Below are 8,586 nucleotides of genomic sequence, written 5' to 3' on the forward strand. Positions count from 1 at the left end.
ACTTGTTTGATCAATTGGTAACTTCGATATAATAATAATAATAGCTATAATAGTGGCTAAAACCGTCAATATACTTGGCTTATGACGTGATACGTGTATATATACATGAATTAAATTTAGATTTCATGTTTTATTTACACCTATATATGCTAAGTAAAGCTTTTTAAACATCTAGTTCAAGTGTAAAATCTTCTTTAAAAAGCGAGATGTTTTTTTCTGATTTGAAATACTTGAATTACCAACTTCTATGTTAAATATTCCACCAAATACAAATTCTTTCGGTTTTAGTTTCGCAACAGTATTAAGAGAAAGAAAAGTCCATACCTAATTAATAAAATAACGCATATTAGTTTTAACACGCTACAAATCAAATATTTTTATAATAACGAGAAAAATCTTTTCTAAGGAAACATTCCTTTGCATACAGGGTGAGTGATGTAAATTTCATGCTGTGGTAATAACATCTTCTTAGAGAAAATACGTAAGAAATAGATTAACACATGAATGTCGAATAATAGTATCTTTTACTGACTCTTACTCCTTTTGGTATAACTTAAATGTTAAATAACTATATTCATTTGTTCTGTCAAGTTTAGTTTTTCTACGGAAAATGGCAAAAAGTATACTGTAAACTGCTATCATGTGTGTTTTATATCATACGCAGAGTTTTCGAGGTCATTAAAGGTTCATACGATATTTTTACTTATAAATTTGTTAATTATTAGTTTGTCTAAATTACTTTTCTTGTCTCTTTTGTTGAACACCACCGCATCTTATCAAATTCACTGATATTTTCTCTGTTTGTGAGGTTTTATAGGATAAACATAAGTGTATGTGTGTGTGTCTTGTTACGTATTACAATTTCGAATGGTCTGAAACTGAGCTAAATGATAATTTAAATTTAGAAGTTAAATAAATGTCGATGTGTATCCAATTTATGATATTTGCCAACAAGATTGATACACACAGTTTTCGTTTTTAATACATATATATTTTATCCAAGAAATGCATAGATTAGCCGTTTCGAAAGAGACTGTTTTGTATGGAAGTAATTTCTTTGTGAAGGGCTAAACAGGATGAGGTAAGATTGTAGGCTCTGTTTATAGACAGCGAATAAGATTGCGTTTGAAATAGAAGGGTATAAATCTGTCAAATTGAGTGAAAAGCCAGTAAATGTGTTTTTAAGATAGATAGAAGTTGAAAAGCCGTTACCATCATAATTAACAAGAACGTCCAGAAAAGGAATAAAGTTACTAGTTTCAATTTCCTGAGTGAAGTGTATAAAGAGGTGTTGTGAATTGAGATAGTAAAGAAAGCGTTGGGTATGATCAATATGACGGAAAACAAGGAAAGTGTCATCAACATACCTTCTGTAGAGAACAGGTTTGAAGCTTAACGAACAGTTGTCAATCTAATTCTGTTCGTGGTGACAGAACAAAAAGTGTTGGCCAACGTAAGACCCAGTGTGGAGCCCATAGCAAAAGGTTTTTTACTCAGTTTGACAGTTTTATAAACTTCTCTTTCAAACGTAATCTTATTCTCTATCTACTAAATATATCCTACAATCTTACCTCATCCTATTTAGCCCTTCACAAAAAATAACTTCCATAAAAATATATTTTAATATACAAACAATAATACAATTTACAATAACGATTATTAAAAATAGTTATTACAAACAATTATTTATATACAAAGTTTTACAAACTTACAAACAATATCGAATCTTCTTTCTGGTCTCGAACTTCCTTCATATCTTCTCGAGGGTTCACGATTAGCAAGTTAAGTTCGAGTTGATGTAGGTACAATGCACATAACAGGGGGCTAGCTAGTTTTTCGTTCTTCACTAAACGTTGAGCTTTTCACCGTTGAAGTTATATAATGTTTTAGTAAAAGTACTAATGTCCGAAGTGAATCCACTGAGTCAAATGGTTCGTAATATTCAAAATCTATAAACGTTCCTTGTCAATATAGCAGAACTTCCAGATTAATAAGAGTTAATCACAGTTATAGCTTCCGAGTTATACAGTATACCAACTGTAGCAAACCAATAATATATACTGTCTTTTGGTTAATTTATATGCATGAGGAGAGTTTCTTGAAATTTCAGCCTGCACAACAATACTGACTATACATTAGTGTTAAGTACATACAAAAATTGTTGATTCTTACAGTCAAACATTTTCTACAATTTTAGTGAATAGGCGGGAATTTCGCAATACAGATTTAACAGTATAATATAAATTTAACTTTAACAAACATCGATACTAAAATAAATATAGGATAATAAATCCGTCACAGTGTATAACTGAAATCAATGTTTACTTGAGCAGTTTTATGTAAAGCCAAAATATGGGTTTATTCTAGTTTGGGAACAAGAGAATGTTGAGCTTCCCTCAGCTACTTAAATATAAAACTTCAGTGTTGGACTAGTAGTTAAAGTGAAAACTCGAAAGATATACAACTAGATTATAATTAATTACAAAGATCACCTTGATATAACAAACTAAATAATTTTAGACTTGTAGTTTTGTTTCTATAATTATTGTACTTAAAAATGAACTAAAAATCAATTTTACCTCAATCAACAGGACTCTTTATATCAATCTATAACATCGAACCTCCCTCGAACTAGGTAATCGCACTAAGGTGATATTGTTGTGTCCACTGAAAACTGCATCCGAACACTGGATTTAATTTAGCGACTTTCGAGCTAATGAGGTTTCAGTTGAGCAGTTGCATAAGAAATATTGGGCTTTAGCATTTATCTCAATATTTAAGTCTACCAAATATGAAGAATTTCCATAAATGTCTAAAGAACTTTAAATATTATACGAATATAACATTGTAAGAAAAACATAAAGAGTTGTGTATTTGCTAAAGCTGAACCCAACGGGTTGCGAATCTTCTTCTAAGCACTAGGCTCTTACGTCCAGTAACTAACAGACGTACAAACACTAAACACTGAGAAGTCAATATCAGTAAGTAGTGACTCAGCATTACTAACCTAGTAAAATTCTTACTTGTTTAAACCGGAAATCTCTTTGTGACGAAGAAGGAAAAAGGAGCAAACAAGAACCTTTAATCATACCATCTTCCAGGTAGCTGTTACGACGCGAACTATATTGTCTTTTACTATCGCACTAGTATTTTGTGTGTGATTCACTTACAATTGTGGCACGAGATAACATAATCATTTGGTCTTCTTTCTTTTGAAAATACTCTGTTCCTTTTGTGAAAGTGCATTCAGGCTGAATCAATTTCTTTAGAACTAAGCTTGGATGGCAGAAATTATTTTTTATTGTCTCTGTTTCTACTTTTAGTCTTATTCTCACATATTAAACGTTAGGCCCATCACTTCTACGGTACTTAACTTTTATTTTTGTAACTTTACTTTCTTCTGCTATTATCTGTCTGCTACTTACCGTTTGTCTCATGCTATTTATATCTTTATCCCCTAATTGTCTGTCCGCCTTCTATATTCTCGACGTCAGTGTATTGCATGCGACATTCAATAATTTGAACATCAATGAATTGTTAACAAAACCTCCCACAATCGTCTGCTCTTAACTCTTATTCTGACAAAACTAAACAATAATAAAATATTCACTCACAAAAACAAATCAATCAATAACATCCAAACTACAGTCTTTTATATCATGACATAAACCCCTCTTCAAGATAAAATATTTACTTTTTTTTGCTATATACAAAGACTGCTCTTAGTTGATACACAAAGTCTGCTCATACAGTCTATATTAATATTTACAGTTCCTTTGTCTGTCTCTCTAGCATATGGTCTCCAGTAGGGTTTGTCCTTAACAGGATTTCTCATCTTCATCTTGAACTTGTGTTGTTTAAGGTTCGTGTTTCCTAACCTATCTGTATGCTGACACAGTAGATTTTGTTCCTCTTCCCTCTTCATATCAGTCAGTTTGACACTCATGTTGATATCCTTGTATAGCTCCTCTCTACTCAGTGCTCTTAGGCTTTGTAGGTCGTTATCTTCTATAATGAAGTCACTGTCTTCAGGTCTACTTCCATGACAGCCACATCTGCCATATCCTTTTGTACATCAATAGCTGCACCTGTTTGTTCTTCTTCTCCCTCTTAGAATACTTCTTCAACATATTGGCATAGTAGATCTTGCTCTTTCCATTCACATTCACCTTGTAGTCCATTCTGTTGAGTACTTGTACTTCAAAAGTTCATTTCCATTGCAGTGTGAGTTTGTTGTTGTCTGTAGGCAGAAGAACTAAAACCTTCTGTCCGACCTTGAAATATCGACTCTTGACCTTGGTATTATAAAAGTGTTTCTGACTGTCTATTGGTTTGGCTTCCCCAGTAAAACTATTTTGATAGGTCCGGTTTAATACTTTTTTCGGTTCTCTGTTGTGTAAGTCTCTTCTCTCCTTTTCTTGTGCTTGAATTCCACTCGGGCAATATCCCAAAGTGTATGCAGTGAAGTGTCTTTTCCTGCATTTTATTCAGCTCCTGTGAAACTACATTCGAATTATCTCTCTTCGAGAATTTAAGAGGTTTTATATCTTTCTTGATCATTTTCCTTTGAGCTATTCTGATGACTGCAGGTACTTTGGCAGTCTTCCTTTCATCTAGTTCCTCTAAATGTTTACTACCTGGTATGTTTCCTATTGTACAGTGATTCCTTGATACTCATTGCTTCAAGGTCTTCTACATAATACTGAGTATCCACCAGTATTGTTGTCATGGAAAAATTTCTCACTGTCCCATCAATTAGCACATACAAGCGTACCTTGCCTGTCATCTCATCATCAGATACTAGACTTGTTCTCACTGCAGCACTATTGCATCCAATGTCTTATAGAACCTTCACTTTCTTGTCCCCAACATAGCCTTCAGATATTGGCATATTATGATTTGTTGGCACCTCTTGATATTTATCACATGCTTCCATCACTATTAGTACTGTTGATCCATTTGCTAACTTGAACCAACCATTAGTTGTGCAGTGATCAATCATGCTTTCTTGAATTGAATTTGACAAATAGCCTTTATTCTCTTTCTTATGACAACAGCATCAATAATGCCAATCATTCCTTTCTTGTGTCTTACCAGCATTGTCTTTGTAAATAGCTCCAGCTGCTTTATGTTGAAATTACTGCTCTTGTTTGCTGGTAATGGACTTGCACCCCTTTGCAATGTGCCCCATTTTATAACAAACATAACATATCTTCTCCCTTCTGTATATTAACCTCCTGTCACCATTGGTAAACTCCTGCTTCTGGTCAGCCATTACTGGTTTCAAATTTAACTGAACAATCTTGGACTTGCCAGTTATACCACCTCCATGGGCTTCCATATACAGTTCTGCCAGCTTGATCATCTCGTCTACATCGTTTGGTGCTCTCTATTTTAGGAACGGTGACATGTCAGTTGAACATGTGGTCATGAATTGCTCACATACTAATACGTCTGCCAGTCCCTCAAAATTATTTTCACACATGACCATGTCAGTCCATCTAGTGAAATATCACCACAGACGTGCCACAAACTGAAATACAGTTTCTCCAGTGTCGGGTTTGACTCCGCTGAAAACCTTCTTCAATAAGTTCATATCTTTTCAGCAAAACCACTTTTATTTTGCCATAATCCATGACATCTTCCAACGTCATGCCTGCATTTACTTGTAGGCCTTTTCCTGTGAGAAGTGGGCTGAGACAGACTGCCTAGTCGCCTTTGTCCCAGCTCTGATTTTGGGTGAATCTTTCATATCTCTCCAGGAAAGCATCCATGTCATCTTTATGTTCATCAAATTTGGGCAGCTTAGGTCGGCTTGCCCTGACTCTATTTCATTCTTGGGTCCTTCTTCCTTTGGTTGGGTGAATTGTGCTATCTCAATTTGTGCTCTTATTCTCTCTATTTCTAGTCTCTCTTCTCTCTCTTTTTCAATTTTTGCTTTTATTCTTTCTCTATCTATTTCCAGTCTTTTCTTTCTCTCATTTTCTTATCTTTCTTTTTCTTCTTTTAGTCTTTCTCTTTCTTCTTTCTCATTTTGTCTCTTCTATTGCCGTTCTTCTCTCTCCTGTTCTTGTTGTTGTTTAACAAACTCCTGTACTTCATTGTCTTTTAACTCAAGACGTTCTACAATTTCTACGAATTTATAAAAATTTGACATGGTTAATAGTCTGATTGTAGCCTATACACTATTTTCGTTACTACTACAGTTGACGTATATACTTATTTCCGCTTTCGTTAACGTTTTCTTCTATCACCGTTTACCACTGCATAATCCTGGCTGCTCGCCATTTGTCAGAACTAAAAAATATATATTCTTCTTTTTGCCAATTGTCAAAATAAAAGGTTTTTAGTTATATTTTTTAATAGTATAGATAAATACTATGCTGTTGTTGGGCTTAGGATTTTTCTACAGTAGGTGACTTCACTTGTTTTCAAATAATATATATATTGGGAATAAGTTACACGTATGTACAACAAAGTCCTCACACTATAGATAGTACATGCATATCATAAACACTATGCTATGTAGTTTTCTCCTTGTCAAAAGTCCACTTAGGCCTATTCAATTACTTTAGAATTTCAGTTGAGAAACTGAACTATCTTCTCTATTACTATCGCATTAGTATTCTGTGTGTGATTCATTTACAATTGTGGCGAGAGTTACCATAATCATTAGGTCTTCTTTCTTCCGAAGATCCTCTGTTCCTTTTGTCAAAGTGCACTCAGGCTGATTCAATTTCTTTAGAACCAAGCTTTGACGGAATAAACTATGTTTCTTATCCCCGTTTCTAGTGTAAGTCTTACTCTAACGTATTAAACGTTAGGCCTATCACTACTATGGTTCCTAACTTTTCCTTGTGTAAATTTACTTTCTTCTGCTATAAGCTGTCTACTGCTTCCCGCTTGTCTCTCGCTGTTTATATCTTTATCACCTGCACGTCTGTCCACCTTCTGTATTCTCGACGTCAATGTATTGTACACGACATTCAATAATCTCAACATATTCTCCCACAGTCGTCTGTCCTTAACTCTTATTATAACAAAAACTAAACAATAATTAAATATTCACTCACAAAAACAACTCAATCAATAATATCTAAACTAAACAGTATTTTATATCGTGACAGTGCTGCAAACCTGCATTTGAGCAATTAAGCGTAACCTTGCAGTAATTTCAAAATGACATTCGTAAAGTTCTGAGATTCACAATTATTTTTGCGTAGACTGTTAACATATTAAGATACTTTTCACAAAGCATGCTTCATTTTCTCGCTTCAGTTGTAGATTCTTCAAAGTTTATGTCAAACTTTTATGAAGTTATTATATTGATCCTCATATAGGTAGTAACATGGAATAGTCTAATATTAAGAAACTCAACTATATTTCTCTTGCTAAGAAATAACGTTTGTTTTTCTCGAGCTTTAAGTTCGGTACAGGATCAATCAATAAACGGGAAAGTATGTACAGTAGAAATCAAGAATAAATTGTATGCAAATTATATGTCACATTTTGCTTTAATTTTAAAAGTTTAATATAACTCAAAAGTACAAAACAATTTTGTCGACTTTCAAACAGTAGCATTTATAGCCAAGTCAGCTTTGCACGTGTTACGCCTCCGTGTTCGTTTGTTAATTTTCCTTAAAATTATTTCCAAAGAAACCTTAGCGATACAAGTCTTTTCTTAGATAAAACTAGTTTATTCTTTCTCAATTCAACTTTGCAATACACTTAATTTCCACAGTCTCATTAACTTAAAAACACACTATAATTCACAACGATTCACGCACTTTACTTACGGTCACTACCGCGCTTGACTCAATTGTCCGTCTCTACATTTTCAATTTCTCTATCTGCAACTATCTTCCCGTCACTTCTTGCCGGTTTTATATATACAAAATAGAGGGCGTATGGCAAACACTCGAGCATTCAAGAACCTTCGAGATACTCATTACGTGTTACCAGTGTCACGTGACTTCCGCTGTCGTAACACACGGAAGTTATCAAACTTAAAACAAGAAAATCGTTTGTTTCGTTTTGTGTCAAACTTTAAATCAAGGCTTTAGGATTTTTGACATTAAAACAATTAGATGGAATTAGTATAAACTAAAATTAATTTATATGTATTTAATACAAATCGTTGGTTAAACATAAGAAAAAAATTCTATTTTAGAAAATGGATGCTAAAAGAAGTTATAGACCAATACATTAAAACAATCAGACGACACATATCCTGTTACTTGAAACAAAATAAATTTCTCACCGAATCTTATACTTAAGCACATTTTCTAAGTGTCTAAGAACCGATATCTTAAATAACATTGTTCAGTATTTTATTAAACTTTTTTTCACAGTATTTTCATTACTGTTCTACGTAATGTTTTGTTAGTCATGGGTGTATTAAGCCGTGTATCTGTGATATACGATGGAGTTTCTTAAGGGGCAGCAACAGCCAGTGGTAGAAACAGTTAAAATATCTCAACTTTACCTGGAACGTCAAAATGTTGTTGTTGTTATGCACAAAGCTACACAATGGGCTATCTGTGCTCTGCTCACCACGGGTATCGAAATCCGGTTTCTAGCGTTGTA

General features: G+C 33.7%; 1 protein-coding gene across 1 annotated transcript in view; it reads right to left on the reverse strand.

Annotated features, from left to right (window-relative positions):
• LOC106468130 (otopetrin-1-like) overlaps positions 1 to 8,586 on the reverse strand; it is a gene marked incomplete at its 3' end in the record, with an annotated part of 29,992 nt that overhangs the window by 20,490 nt on the left and 916 nt on the right. The window lies entirely within an intron of this gene.

This window comes from Limulus polyphemus, unplaced genomic scaffold (assembly GCF_000517525.1).
Source record: "Limulus polyphemus unplaced genomic scaffold, Limulus_polyphemus-2.1.2 Scaffold2884, whole genome shotgun sequence".
Taxonomy (NCBI): Eukaryota; Metazoa; Arthropoda; class Merostomata; order Xiphosura; family Limulidae; genus Limulus; species Limulus polyphemus.